The sequence below is a fragment of the Toxotes jaculatrix genome, chromosome 4 (assembly GCF_017976425.1).
Source record: "Toxotes jaculatrix isolate fToxJac2 chromosome 4, fToxJac2.pri, whole genome shotgun sequence".
NCBI classification, from domain to species: domain Eukaryota; kingdom Metazoa; phylum Chordata; class Actinopteri; family Toxotidae; genus Toxotes; species Toxotes jaculatrix.
Genome location: NC_054397.1, coordinates 27,711,361 through 27,727,292, shown reverse-complemented (window position 1 = coordinate 27,727,292; position 15,932 = coordinate 27,711,361). Strand labels below are relative to the sequence as shown.

Below are 15,932 nucleotides of genomic sequence, written 5' to 3'. Positions count from 1 at the left end.
GCTCAGAGGGAGAGGGAATGGGATGAAAGAGCCAGGAAGGAGAGGGAGAAGAGGGAGGAGGAAAGGAGGGAGTGGCAGAGGAGGGAAAGAGAGAGGAGAGAGAGAAAGAGAGCACACGGTGAAGGTTTGTCCGGATCCAGGTGGTCTTGCCGGTCGGAGGGATACAAGCAGAGCTCCTGGACGGACGCACAGCTTAACAGCTCACAGGATGAGACCACAATGGTGAGGAGGTGCTGCTGGGTCAAAACCTGGACACTTAAATGTCTCCTGTGTGTCCTAACCCACAACCCCGTTTCTTTGTCCTGTCATGAAATCAGGTGGAGGACGAGGACCACTTCCCATTCAACATGAGTGACTTTGTGACATTAGATGAAGTAGGAGATGTTACCGACCTTCCGTGTTCTCCTGCTGTTGTTCCCATGGAAACCACAGACTGGGAGGAGGAGGATGCTACCACATCTGTCCCTCAGGACACTACAGGGGTACATTTTAGCTTGTGGTACATTTTAGCTTTTCTCTACATGTTTGATGGGGGGTGTCCGAGACGTAAATGTCCACAGTCTTATGACATCAGTCCTTTTCTGGGTTTCTTTCTGGAGAAGACGGTGCTGGTGTTGGACAAAACAGAAGGACAGGAGAAGATGCAGGACCAGGAGGACAAAGAGACGGTAGCTCCTGCTGCAGAGACAGGTACGCTTTGATTTTCTTTGAAGTAGAACTGTGAGTGGCAGCAGTTCCTCAGTGGGTAGAGAATCAGGCTTGATGATGGATGATGGGACGTTGTCCTTGGGGCAGGTACTTCCCATAAGTCATTGCAGGTGTTTAATAACAGCACCAAGATGAAGACACATGAAGTCCATTTGGAAAATCCTTAATTATTAGCTTATCTGCTTTGTTGAGCAAAGCCAGGACCAGGTCTTTTTACCCCTGTGTATGTCTTAGATTGGACTTTAAAGCAGTCCCTGTCTCTTCTAGGAAAGCAACAGACGTCCAAAGACCAAACAAACGGAGAAGAGGAGAGTATGAAGAAGACATTACAGATGAAAACACCCATGAGCACGGACTACTCCCTCCCCCCTTTTGATCCCAGCAATCCAGTTGGTATGACACTATTTATTCACTGTGACTGTTCATCACTGTTTTCTTTACATGTGTATTTCCACAGTCACTCTCGTGGGTGTGTGTGTGTGTGTGTGTGTGTGTGTGTGTCCTCAGGTATGGAGGTCTTAGTCCCAAAGACCGGTTTCTTTTGTACGGTATGTAATCGATTCTTCAGCGGAACCAGAGAAGCTGAGATCAACCACTGCAGAACCATCAAACACTACGAGAACCTAAAGGTAGGCAGCTCATGGTTATTTGTTGCACTTTCTCCCTCTTTTATTCTGCTCCATTTTCACACTTACTGTGATACAGGTGATAAAACGTCCACGTGTGTTCACAAAGAGTGTTTTTCCTTTTTTCCTCCTCTTGTAGAAATACCTGCAGACTGAGAAGACGGTGAATGTGACGGACAAACCAGACCCCAGCTGAATGTGACTGTGAAGCTTTTCACTCACTTTTGCCATTCCCCTCCTTTTGTATCGTCTCTTTATTTCTCTCTCAAGGTCCAGATTCTCACACTGGTATAGATTAGTCTCATGTCTCCATTTAAATAAATATGACATTAATAAAATGTGTTTACTAAATTGTGTTTTGTCGCTCATTCACAATCTCAGTGTCTGATAATATTTGATAGAAGTCTGTTATCAATGATTTATAGCATCATAAAACCACACACTGTCATCACAATAACCTTAAAGCAAAGATGAAAATCTCACTGCATCAACTTGTATCTTTACACCTGCACTGATTTTCATTGACTGTGGGATAAACACTCAAACCAGGGATCCTTTGTGTGGCACTTGTCAAGTCCCAGCTTATTAGCAGGACATTTATTTCAGCACAAGATGGCAGTACACTCTGTTCTAAGCTCAGAGCATCAACCTGTTTCTGACACAGTCTTACAAATCCTTTCATACCTCACAAGGCTTCATATCATCACTTAGATTAGCTTTTCTGTGTGTCAGAGTCTTGTGCTACCGTGGAGTGTCATCAGGTTCAAGGTGACTAAACTATGGCCATAAACTGTTTCCTCACTATGAGTCAAATTGGTGGACCATTACCTTCATCAAGGTGGGAGAGAAGATTCAGCTTCAACCAAAGGCTCAAACAGAGCTCCTCTCTGCAGTACAGCAACTGTACTAACAACTCAGATATCATCATGAAATATTTGCAGAAAAATCTTTTTGGGATTTCACGAGGTGTGGCTGCATCAGACAGACACAAACAAAACAAATCATTTGTTTATTGTTATCAAGACAAAAAATAGCAAAAGTAAATTCTTCATGGTGTCAACATGTCAGTTCTCAACATTGTTGGTATCAAAGTTAACAAATAACAAAGAATGTCTTCAAAACTGAACAAAAAATAAATAAAGCATCACATAACAAAATTCATATTTAGTACTCCTGCCATTAGCACGCAGTAGCACTTTAATCCTGGCTGGCATGTTCTCCACGAGCCTTTCACACTGTTGAGGGGTAATCTTCTCCCATTCTTCTTCAATGACTGTTTTTAATTCTTCCAGATTCTTTGCTTAAAACAGACCTTTTGATAATCCAGCAAAGATTTTCAATGGGGCTCATGTCCGGGGATTGAGCTGGCCACTCTAACACCTGGATATTGTGCTCCTGCAGCCAAGTTCTACTTGACCTGGATGCGTGCGTATGTATGTATGTATAGCAGCTATTTTTCTTAATTTAGTTTCTTAGTTATTCTGCTACTGGAATAGTGTTTATTTAATCTTGTTCTGGCCATATTGGTCTCTTACTTATATTTTACTTACTGTACTGTACCCCTGCTGTTGCTAAATGCAATTTCCCCACTGAGGGACTAATAGAGGATTTTCTTATCTTTCTTAATGAGCTTTATTTCCAACATGGTACACCTCAGTCATACTACAGTAACAGCTATCTGTAATGTATCCACACTTTGTCATTTGAGCCATCTGGATTCTTCCAATTGGGACTTTTGGAGCTGCATTTACCACTTTGCCTCATTCATGGCCTGTAACGTGCCTACTTGTAATTTGGATATTTCCTCAATGGCAAGTTGCTGATGTGGATTCAAGAAGATATTTTCTAGTTCCACCTAAAGAATTACAGTATGAAAATGAAGGGCAGAGATGATGGAGGATATCATTCTAACTCTTATTTTATTGCCATCAATTCAATTCAATTTATTCATTAATTATACAGCACCTTACAGAGAAAGAGAGAGAAAACTCTCTCTTTCTCTCAGAGAGAGAAGAACTCTCTGAGAGAAAGAGAGAGAAAAAAACTCTCTCTTTCTCACTGAGGGAAAAGAGAGAAAAAACTTTCTCTTTCTCTCAGAGAGACAAGAACTCTGAGAGAAAGAGAGAGAAAAAACTCTCGGAGGGAAGAGAAAGAGAACAGCAGAGAAGTTGAGATAGAGAGAAGCAGAGAAAGAGAGAGTTCTTCTCTCTCTTTCTCTTTCGGTGGAGAAAGAGGTTTAGCGTTACGCAGTGGCGGTTCTACATTGAATTACTTGAAATTAAAGTTATCAGAAATTAAATAAATATACTCTATATACATAAAAGTGGCAAAATATACACAATCACACATAACAACAGCAGATAATAATGATATAAGATAAAAACAATATAATTGTATTATTTTAGAATAATAAAAAAGTAAAAGAATAATATACAAATAAAATATAGAATAAATATTGTGAATAGCACAAATCATTCATCACACAAATGAAAACGCACTACAGGAAATCTAATTCTAACAATATTGCACTAAGAGCAGCAAAGAAAAAACTCAAACTAAAACCTGAGCTTTCTGGCCTTCCTTGATGCAAAATCATCAATAATGTGATTATACGAAATCTGCTCCCTATTGAATGATTGATACTGATGACAGCAAGGCCACTGAGTAGTAGCTTGTGCCAAAAACCGCCACTGGCGTTACGGAAAACGCTGTTTCTCGCTGAGGAGGGCTAAAGAAGGCCATGCTCTCCTTCTCGCTCCCTCCCTCTCCATCGATAGAGACAGAAAGAGAGAGCAAAAACTCTCTGTTTCTCTCTCAGGGAGAGAGAGAGAGGAGGACAGAGTCTGGTGGCCCGGGTCACATCTGTATTCAGTTCTCCTGGATATTAACCTCACAGACGCTCAAAATGAACCGTTATCAGTAAGGATCCGCAGCATGAGCGGAACGAAAGCGACTGAATGCCCCCAGCAAAGACGTTGGTAGCCTGAGACACCGGCGACGCACCCCCACCAGAGCTGTCCCTACCTCCTCAGAAACGTTGAGTCAGTGAAGGAAGGCTCCTCATTTATATCATCTGGCTGCCGCCGTAGTGACGTCAGAGCCGTTGCCTGGGAATCAAAGGCAGGTGAGATGGTGACGTCATGAGCCACACCTCCTCTGAGCTGCTGCTCACTGGATGCTTTTTGCTTTTGACTACATTCACAGTTAAACTCTACAAAGTGTTGCGAGTGAAAATCCCAGCAAGTGTAGGGGTGTTCTGATACATCAGTCAGATTGTTGGAAAATTCCAAAGCATTCCAAAGACAGTGGAAAGAATAAACATGATCAAGTGCAGCTCTACACTTTGTCATGTATGACTTCATTTAATACTGTAGGTTCATACATGATCATCCACAGCTGAAGCTCACATTCATGCACCTGTCCTGACAAGATGCTACATGTGATTGATTGTGATCCACCATGTCTCAGCTAAAATGTTTTTCCTTGAGTCTTATTCAAAATGTGACACTGAAAACTGAACCATCTGTGCCAACAGAATGAAGAGAAGTTCTGAAAAAACCATCAACAAACTCAGAGCAAGAGCTTCATAAATACCTTTATTGCACATTAAAATCTGTATTCATTTCAATAATTGTATCAACTGTCAATATCAGTTTTATTTTTCCCAACTAGTTATTGTAAATGAAGACATATTTAATGAGCCTTATTTATTTGTGGTCACAGTTATATTGAATTTCAAATAAACCTACTGTAACCCCCAACAGTAATGGCACTGAGTTCATTTTCTATGAACTACTCGTCAGGTTTTTCCAGATTTACCATAAAGCTCATAATGAATCTAACAGGATGCTTTGGTGAATTAATGTTTTCAGTGTCATTAAAACTGGTACAAGTACAAAAGACACATGAGGAAAGCAGACATTCCAATATAGACAGCAACATTCAATCAACATTTCTATTATTTATGTAGCTGATTAAAGCTAATACAGAAATGGGCTTGTAATTAATTACAAATTGTGGGAAAAACCTCTATCAGTGTGTTCTTGGATGGTTACAATAGAGTGCAAACCAGATAAGGTATGAAAAAGAAACAGCAACAAACTCAGAGCAGCTTCATAAATACCTTTATTGCACATTAAAAAGTGGATTCATTTCAAGAATTGTATTAACCATCAATATCAGCAGAAAGGTATGAAAGAATGGAATGAACTGATGAATGGTCACAAGTGTTAAAAATGCACACACATATATACAGTAGCATATATAGTAGGATTTTATTTCAGCTTCATTTAACCAGGTAAGTCCTTCGAGAACCAATTCTCATTTGCAGTGACAACCTGGCCACAGACACAATCCAGTAGATAAGACAAAGGTTCACAGTACAAATTCAATACATATCAATCAAAATGACAGTGTCATATGTGCATATATATACAGTGAGTTCAAGGATGTTGGATTATGGTTTGTAATGTATTCTTAAAAGAAGAGAATGGTATTAAAGAGCTGAGTTTTACAGTCTGTTGTAAGTGATTCCAGTCGTTTGTGGCAGAAAATTGAAAAGAGAAGCAACCAAAGGAGGTGCAGGCTTTTGGAATGACGAGGTTAATGAAGCTGCTGGAGCAAAGACTGAGACTAGAGTTCTGAATATTGAGCAAAGAGCGTAGGTATGAACACTGTAAAATGGAATTGCTAATATAGCTTAAAATAAGAAGTGATCTTAACTGATGTGTGCTTACTTTGCTGACTCTGCTATGTTACACTTAATTAAAAAAAAACGTTTTAGGGAATAAAGTAATTAGAGTCATCAGACTGAGAAAGTTGAGTGATGAAGAGCCGTCCTCACAACCTGACACCTATGCCCGACACTAGGTGGCAGCACTTGGCTGTGTGACATGCGCATTTCCCCGTGAAGACGTGCTCGGTAATGTCCGCAAGCACGTTGAAAGTGGGAAGAAAGCTTCTGTCTCTGTCATGTTAAGGTAAGTTGCTGCAAACTGGAAGATTTTATCGGTTTTTCATTCTTGTTATCCTAAAAGTTAGAATGAATGAGTAGTTTTACAAGGCCTATGTGAAGGGCTAACGTCGCTAGCGCTAGCTTACACACGTTGATGTAATGAGCACTTGTAAGCTAGCGCTAACGACGTTAGCCCTTCAAAGTCAAAGTCAACTTTATTGTCAAAACCATATGTACAGGTCAAACACAGGTTTTGAAATTGCAGAGCTCCCTCGGCCCACAGTGTTACACTAGATACATTAGAAAAATAGCTATACAAAAATAAAAACATATTCAAGATTCAAGAGTCTTTATTGTCATTATGCGAACATAAAGACATTTTGCAGAGACTCCCGGCTTTAAGGCACACATATAAATAAATAACACAAATCCTTAAAACAGAACACTTATGAAAATATAAACACAAAGTATAGTAAGTAAATTAAAGTAAGTAAATAATAAAGTGCAGCTTAATGCAAGTGCAGTGTATGGAATGCTGTGAGTGTTTGATTGTGTTCTATGTGGTTGTCAGCATCAGCATCAGTGGGGGTGGTGTTGGGGGCGTGTTCCTGTATGGGGATGGGATTTGAGTGTTTTCACTGCGGTGGGGCTGTTGCTTTTACAGCTCTGCGGAAGAAGCTGTCCCTGAGTCTGTTGGTGATTGTTTTAATGTTCCTGTACCACGTTCCTGATGGAAGCGGTACAAACAGTGCGTTGGGTGGGTGGGATCTGTTGCAATGCGTCTGGCCCTTTTCTGCACTCTAGCAACGTAAACTGAGTCCAGATCTGCTCGCCGACGGCCGACAATCTCCTGTGCTGTGTTAAGTCCTTCCTGTCCTGTCCTGTGCTGTGCAGCTACCATACCACGCTGTCACACTGAGGCACAGGATGCTTTCCATTGTGGCCCTGTAAAAGTTTGCCAGCAGCTGAGAAGAGAGTCCAGTCCGCTTCAACTTCCTGAGAAAGAAGAGCCGTTGTTGGGCCTTTTTCACCAGGTGTGAAGTGTTCACAGACCACGAGAGGTCAGAGGAAATGTGGACGGCCAGGAACTTTATGCTGTCCACGCGCTCCACAGCCTCCCCATGCAGACAGGAGCGTGTTCAGTCTTCCTGGACCTCCTATAGTCCACTATGACCCTAACCCTTCAGGGCCAGCATGTCCAGGGGAACAGTTTTAAAGGCTGAGCTCAAGTCCACAAATAGCATCCTAACATAGGTGTTAGGATGCTGCAGGTGAGTCAGGGCCGTGTCAAGTGCTAACCAGACTGCATCCTCCGTAGAACGCTTCTCCCTGTAGGCAAACTGGAGGCTGTCCAGGCCAGCAGGGATGGTGTCCTTGATGTACTTTGGGAGGATCCTCTCCAAGCACTTCATGATGACTGGAGTCAGAGCGACAGGTCGGTAATCATTGAGGCAGGTGATGGTTGCTTTCTTGGTCACAGGCACAATGATGGAGGACTTCAGGCATACAGGGACCGTGGAAAGCTGTGTGGACAGCTTGAAAATGTCCAGAAAAACTCCTGCCAGTTGCTCAGCGCGTGACTTCAGGGTACGACCTGACACCTTGTCTGGACCTGCAGCCTTGTTGATGTTGATCCTCCTCATGGCGGAGGTCACTTGGTGCAGCTGCAGGACGAGAGGCTGAGAGTCCAAGCGTGCCAAGAAGCTGTTTAAGATGTGATCATGGCCGACCTGCTGGTCGCTGCTCTTGTAATCCATGATGGTCCTGATGCCTTTCCACATGTTACGTGACGTGGGTTGTTATCATTCAAGTGCTCCTCAATGTGCTGCTTGTAGCTGTGTTTTGCCACCTGATGCCCTTTTTCACTTCTTTCCGGGCCCTGCTGTAAGCCAGCCTGTCTCCTGACCTATAGGCTGCATCCTGGGCTTTTAGCAGGGTCCACACTGTGCTGTCCACTGTGTGTTATAGAAACATAACACTATCAGATAGAGAAAGAGAACTTAGTAGAGAAAGAAAGGGCTTTTATATAATACAAATAGACTTGTATATAATACAGATAAACTTGTATTTAATACCAATAATACAAATATGTGTGTCACAGAATTTGTGTGATTTTAGCTCCAATATGTCATTTGAGCAGCAGAAGGTGCCATTTTTCAACTTAAGTAATTTCTCATCATTTAGAAAAAATAAAACTTCTTTGAAACAAAATCTTTAACATTTTTCAGACTGCTGTAAAAAAAATAATTAGTGTTCAGCTAATTCAATCTGAGTCAACACAAAAGCTGCTCTTTACAGTAAAAACAAATGAGCAGCATAGAAACCTACAAACTAAGCATTTTGCTGTCCACAGTCAAAAGCAGGTTTGAAACCAATATTCTACAACATTCCTTTAGATGCTGCATTAAACTGTTAAAGCTCAATTAAATGCAAAAATGTGGTAATAAGAAGAAACAGCAGTAACCATATGCAGTCTTTGTATGCACTGTAATGAATGCAAGTGTAACAATGAGGCAAATGTGCACCTACTCTTCATTGCCATCATCACTATCATCACTCTCTGGATCATAAACATACAAGTTCTTGTGCAAGAACAAGAGCAGGTCAACATGCTTTGAATCTAGTGTTCTTCTCTGAGCTGTTACTATATCTCCTGCAGTAGAGAATTCTCTCTCTGCAGACACGCTGGTGCCAGGAGTGCACAAGTATCTTTTAGCTAACTTGGAAATCAGAGGATAGATCACTTCATTCTTTTTCCCACCAGCAGAGAGGGTCCTCTGTGAGAGGGGGTGTTTCAGCACGGCAGTACTCAGCCACTTCCTCCTCAGCTCTGGTGTGCAATGACTTGGGCTGCTGCTGAGCTGTATCATGGAGAAATACTGATGGGAATTAGCATCAGCCACCAGCCAAGTGTTGACACAGAATAATAATTTACTATTGAGGCTCTGGTGAATCTGAACATGTTTCTGTGTATAGAGCTTCACATTTAAAAAGTTCTGCTCCTACTCTGATCAGAGAAAGTCGACCCTAGCAGATTCTGTAGCAGAGAAAAGGATGAAACCCTTCTTTTTGGAGCAGGGCTCTGATGTGGCTCCTCTTCACTGGTTGCTGTTGAACTGACTGTGTTGTGCTCTGTTACTCTCACCTCTTGCTGGATATACACAATGAGAAAACCAAGTTTACACACAAGAATCTTACATGTTGAAATCACAGTTTCAGTATCTTTAAGAGACTTTTTACAAGTTAGATTTAAAAAAATATATAAAAAGCAGTGTTACCTTTAACGTTGCAGCCTCAGCAACCACTCCTCCATACATTTCTGCTCTCTCTTCCTCAGAGAGGAAAGGCAAAGCCTTGAAACGTGGGTCAGGGGCAGAGGCAGTGTGTAGTGTGTTCCTCTCCTGCTCACTTCTATACCTCTTGCTGAGGTCGTCATTGATGGCCTGTTTTATGTCCCGGACCAGTGGTGAATCTTCAGTACTGAGCTTTGTGTTCTGGGTTAGCTTGGCGTGCACAGGAGCAGTCAAACATACAGTGGGATTTTTCTCCTGAGACATGAGTGTAGTAGCATCTTTCATAGGTTTGAGGGCAGTGGTGACATCTTCTGCATTTGAGACATCCGCTTCTGTGAGAGTGACAGTGTCAGAATCTTTTTTCCTCACCTGAGGAGAGAGCAAGGTGGTGCAGATAGCTGGCTGTTGCTCCAGGAACCTTTCAACCATCTCATATGCACTATTCCATCTAGTGCACACATCTGTCTTCAGCTTGTGGTTTTTGAGGCCAAGCAGGTTCTGGTTCTCCTCCAGCAGATGGGTGGCAGTGGTGCTGCGATGAAAAAACGTGGTAATCCATCTCACCCTCCCCAGGAGCCTTGCCACAGCAACTTGAGTGCTTTCTGAGAGGCCAGGTTGAGAGTGTGAGCATAGCATTTCACATGTAGGAACTTTCCCAGTTGAGCAGCAACAGCCATATTTGATGCGTTGTCAGTGACTAACACCAGATCTTTGTCTGTAATCTGCCATTCTTCTGCTTCTTTCTACAGCAGCTCAGCTACATTTGCACTAGTGTGACTCTCACTCATCACTCTGGTTTGGAGGACATGACTTACTAGCTCCCAGTTGTTGCTCATCTCACGCATAAAGTGCACAGTTAGCGTAAGGTAAGATTCAGTTGCAGCTGATGTCCACGCATCACACGTCAGAGAGACTCTGCCAGCTGTCTTTAGAGATTCCATCACCGTGGTTTTAGTCTTGTTGTATAGTTTCGGGATGGCGTTCTGTGCGAAATATTTTCGCTTCGGGAGTCTGTATCTGGGGTCCAACGTCCGCATCATAGCTCAGAATCCCTTGTTGTTGACAACTGAATATGGGCGTAGATCCTTAGCTATAAAAGTTGCGACGGACGCTTGGTGGACCAAGCTGTCTCTCAGTCTGCTGGTCCTGGCCCGGAGACTCTTCAGTCTCCTTCTGGATGGCAGCAGACTGAGGAAGCTGTTGGACGGGTGGGTGGGATCGCCTGCAATGCAGAGGGCTTTGCAGGTGAGGCGAGTGCGCTAGATGTCCTGGAGGGAGGAGAGAGAGACACCCACTATCCTCTCAGCTGCTCTCACTACCTGATGTAGTTTTCCTTTGACAGGACACGGTGCAGGTGCCAAACCACACAGTGATGCAGCTGGTCAGGATGCTCTCCATGCTGCCTCTGTAGAAACTGCACATGATGGGGGCTGGGGCTCTGGCTCTCCTCAGTTTATGGAGGAAGTAGAGTCACTGTTGGGCTTTGCTGGTCAGTGATGCAGTGTTTTTTGACCAGGAGAGGTCTTCTGAGATGTGCACACCCAGGAACTTGCTGCTGCTAACTCTCTCCACAGCAGCACCGTTGATGGTTAGTGGAGTGTGCTGGCCGTGCGCTCTCCTCCCTATTATTCAATTCAGCACCACAGTATTGTGTCTCTTCCACTTAGCCTCAATCATTGCTGCTTTATTTCCAGTACCAGTCAAAAGTTTGGACACAGCTTCTCCTTCACTGTTTGTTCTTTATGTGAGGAGGTGTGATGGTGTGGGGGGGCTTTGCTGCTCACACTCTTGCTCATTTATTCCAAATTCAAGGCACACTTAACCAGCATAGCTACCACAGCATTCTGCAGCCACGTGCCATCCCATCTGCTTTGTGCTTAGTTGGACCATCATTTGTTTTTCAACAGGACAATGACCCCAAACACACCTCCAGGCTGTGTGAGGGCTATTTCACCAAGAAGGAGAGTGATGGAGTGCTGCATCAGACCACCTGGCCTCCACAGTCACCTCACCTACACCCAGTTCAGATGCTTTGGGATCACTTGGAGCGCAGACTGAAGGGAAAACAGCCAACAAGTGCTCAGCACCTCTGGGAACTCCTTCAAGACTGTTGGAAAACCATTCCAGGTGACGACCTCATCAAACTCACTGACACAATGCCAACAGTGTGCAAAGCTGTCATCAAAGCAAAAGGTGGCTACTTCCCACAATCCAAAATACAAAACATATTCTGCTTGGTTTCACACTTTTTTCTTAACTGTATAATTTTAAGGCCATTAAGCTGGGTGGAAGAGCCAGCGTTTAAGGACTGGCTCAGCTCTGTAGTAGGGAAGTCAAAGAAATCTGATTACATTCAAGTTTATTGTCATTACACATGTACAAGGACAAGGTAACCAAACGCAGTTTAGCATCTAACCACGAGTGCTAAAGCAGAAAGTGCAGGATATACAGTGTCTACAGTTTGTAGAACTTACAGTCAACAACAAAAGTCAGTCTCTAAATCTATTCTGTTGTCTATAGTCTTATATATGTCAAAATCTAAGTCAGTGTTAATAAGGTCTCTGATTAACACTTGCAACTCAGTGTCCTGATGGTTTTAAAAAAAATCCAAAGGTAGTAAAAAAGCTATTAAAAGGTATTAAATGTAACTTAAGGATTGCTCTGTATACCCTGTCATCAGTCTGCCCACATGTTGCACTGACAAAGAACCATAGATAGGCAAGGTGATAACTAACATGTACTTGTGCTTGCTCTTCTTCTTCTTAGGACTATGATGACCCACACATGTCCCACACCTCAATGGGGATCCTGACACTGATTCCTCAGCACAGTGTGGACTCTCCTGACTCACTGCACCTACAGGCTTCAGGTACTGCAATCATTTTGGAGGGAACAGTGCTGATGGATGGCCTTAAAAATCTTACACATGCCATGTGCCTTCTCTTTCCACTTATTTACGCCCTCAACTTGGAATACCCTCAACAACACAACACCACCTTTGACTTCATTCAAAGAGTGCTTCTGTCACTTGGACACAAGACCCTAAAAGCAAAAATACATTTACTCAAAAATCTTCTCTTGCATTGACTCATTGTCTTCACAATGTCAGTAGAATGTCTCATGTTAGGTTTGCTCAGTACTGGGACAGTGTCCCCTTGGTCAGCCCTTTTTTTGCTGGAGCCAGCCTCATTGCTCTTTCTTCTCAAACAGGCTGCTAAATACTTTGCTGTTCACAAGGAGAAATGTCAACAGCTTTTCTTTCAGCCCTTCTTCTTCCCTCTCTCTTCATGCTCACACCATTGTGGCCATATAGCAGCATCAGGCTCTATAGCCAGTTACCTCCAAATTTCCTACATTGGAACTCAGTCTCCAGTACAGTTAAACTCATCCTCTAACAATTCACTCACAATGTTCTCAGCAGGTTTTAGCTGTTGCTGTCTCAAATGTCTGCATTACACTTGCACATTACACAGTTAGACTTGTGCACATTCATATCTGCTGTTCATGTTAATGAGTTGGACACAATTTCTTCTTCTTAGAGAACAAATAAACTGTTTTTGTGTCCCCTTCAAAATGTCTCTTTTTCTTTCAGCAAAACAAAAGCACAACCAGCTTTGACAAAGTGTCTTTTGAAATAATCCACCAATTTTGTTTTGCCTGTGACCACAATACCATCAGATTTAATAACAGTGGGCAAATGGGAAGACATATTTTTCTTTTCTATTGATTTGACAGTACATCTGTTTCTTGTTGCCCTGTATGTCTGCCAGTCTGATGTTTCATTAGAAGAATTTGCTTTATGCCATAGGTGCTGTTTATGGCCAATAAGCTCAGACAGATCAGAACTGAACCAGGGACTGAGACGCTTTTTTATACTCATTCTTTTGAGAGCAGCATGTTTGTTCAAGATGGCACCCAACAACGTTTTAAAGTATGTCCAGGCGTCTTCCACGTCAGGGATAAGACCAATTCTGTGCCATTCAACTTTTGTCAGGTCATATAAAAAAGTCTGTTCATTAAGGTTTTTCTGTTGGATTTCTTAAACCAAGACTCAGAGATGACTAAAATGTCAGGATTTGCAGTCAGTGCAGCAACTTTTGGGAGGAGGCTGCGTATGTGTGCGACCCATGCTAATGCGCTAACCTGTCAATGGGATTCTCCATGTTATGAAGTCAGCTGCATTCTTGTGAGGGCAGAATAGTATGTTTAAATGCATTAAACCAAGGATTTTACCATTACACAATCAGTCAAAAGCTAATAAATGTACATGAGAACATTTAGCTTTGTTGGCAGAGGAATCAGTGAGTGAGCAAAGATCTGGACCAGGGAAACTGGAGGAATTGCTGAGAGTCAAACATGTCACTGATGTTCAGGCTGTAGAAAAAGGCTAAATGTGAATGGAGCTGCAGAGTAAGGAGCTCATTCTGAGTGGCCCTCGTGCTACAAGTCACCATTTCACATTGCATTGAATATTATTTAACTCACTGTTTATTGCACATTTTGAAAAGTGCAGCTTTGTATTGATACGTACAGTTGAATTTTCTAATTCCTTCTAAATACAGGTTTAGGAGTAAGATGTTTGATGACATGCTAACAGATGTTTGTGTGTCTCTGAAGGTACCCTGACTGGAAACCAAGTCTGCCAAGGTCAGCTGGACTCTTCTTCTTCTGTTTCCAATAATGTGTTTTTAGCTGTGAGCATGAGCTGGGGAGGAATCACTCCTGTCAGTAGGCTGCTCCAAAACATTTCAAATGAGGCCACACAAGAAAAATGCACATCCATTCAAATGCTGCTGTTTAAGCTGCCACTTGACACAACTTTACACGGGAAGCTCTACTCCCCTCACCATCTACCTCGCTTCCACCACTGCACAGGTAGTCCACAGGCTAGAGAGCAGGCACAGCGTCTACAAAGTGGGACAGTGTACAACTCTGTTACAGCTCCGGCTCACACAGTCCCTCTCACTCACACCCAACCTCCTCCTCCTCCAGAGAGCAGCGGCCTGAGAGGAAGGACAAGGAATCATCAGGTTAGTCAGTGTGTAGCTTTGTTCTTTACAGACTCATGTATGTTCAGAGTCTGACTCTGGAAAGCTCTTTTAAACTCATCTGCTAACGGGGAAGATAGTTTGTCTGTGCTCAGCTAAATTCACACTTTACCTGTTGTTTACCTGAGATTTCTCACATCACTTCTAGTTTTGGAGCCTTACACAAGAGTGATGTGGAGCTTTCTTTGCTTTCCCTCCTCCCTTTGCTTCGTGCTGTGTCTACAGGGGGTTCCTCTGGCATCGGTGGGAAGCGTCCACACCATGACTCCACTGACACCAGCCGACATCCACCCTCCTCTAAGGCGGCTCACAGCTCCAAACGTGGACAGTCCAACATCACAACTGTTAAGAGCGGGATGAAGACTGGAACTAAGATGGCTGAGACAGCAAGTAACAAGGCGGCTGACACAGTGGCTGTTTTTCTCTTTAGTTGTGTAAAGCTTGTCACAGAATTCCACTGTTTTGGACCAAGCTCAGCCACAGCTAACTATGTCTACACACTTCTTTCAGCCTAAAACTAACCAAAGACTAATGCTGTTGCTTTGTAGTGTGCCAGGCCTCCTCCAGCCAAGAAGAAGAAGAAAACAGCCACTCCAGCCTCTCTGGGCTCGTCTGTTTCAGATGGTCTGCTTTATCTGACAGGCATTCCAAACCACGCCTCGGAGCAGGAAGTCACTGACTTGGTCGGGTCCTTTGGCAAGATCAACAACGTGATCCTCATGCCGTGCTCAGAAGAAGAGAGCGAGAAGAGCCAAGGACAGAAGGTACGTCTAAGAGTATCTACATGTTCATGTGTTTTACAAGAAATTTCACTTTGAGATTTGATGTTCCAGAGCAGTTTCAAACAGATGATAGGAAAAATAAAAGAAGAAAAACCAAGTGTTGTCAGTGTTGCAGTTTGCTCATGTTGTGAATATTACAGGCAAAAAGAAAGAACATGTTTCAGTAATCAGTCCATTTCTTGAAAACAGAGGATGCTTATTTTCTGTTTTGTTGTATTAAGATAGATAGGTAGGTAGGTACCTACATTGGTTTTGGGGTTCAGTGGCCAGGAAAGAATTGCCTTCAGCAGACCTTGTAAATAGTTGTGCAGCTGTAATTTCTGATCGAAAGGCAGCAGGTGCAGTGAATTCTGTTGTGAATTCCATGTGTGGTGGGGAATCCTCCCCTACTCTAGGTGGAGCTGCTGAGTGCAGCCTTGAACCAGCCCCTCCTAACTCCTCCTTATCAGGAACAAGTTATATAAGACACCTGTGATCTTTTGTCTCTCTCTTTGCTTCCTGCTCTGTTCCTGCTGTGGCTG

General features: G+C 43.0%; 1 long non-coding RNA gene across 1 annotated transcript; it reads left to right on the top strand.

Moving 5' to 3' along the window:
• Positions 1-1,052: 1,052 nt before the first annotated feature.
• On the top strand, positions 1,053-1,529 carry LOC121180907. The gene is made up of 3 exons (XR_005893973.1): positions 1,053-1,101; positions 1,216-1,337; positions 1,474-1,529. It is a non-coding gene; the product is annotated as an uncharacterized LOC121180907 (long non-coding RNA).
• The last annotated feature ends 14,403 nt before the right edge of the window (positions 1,530-15,932 follow it).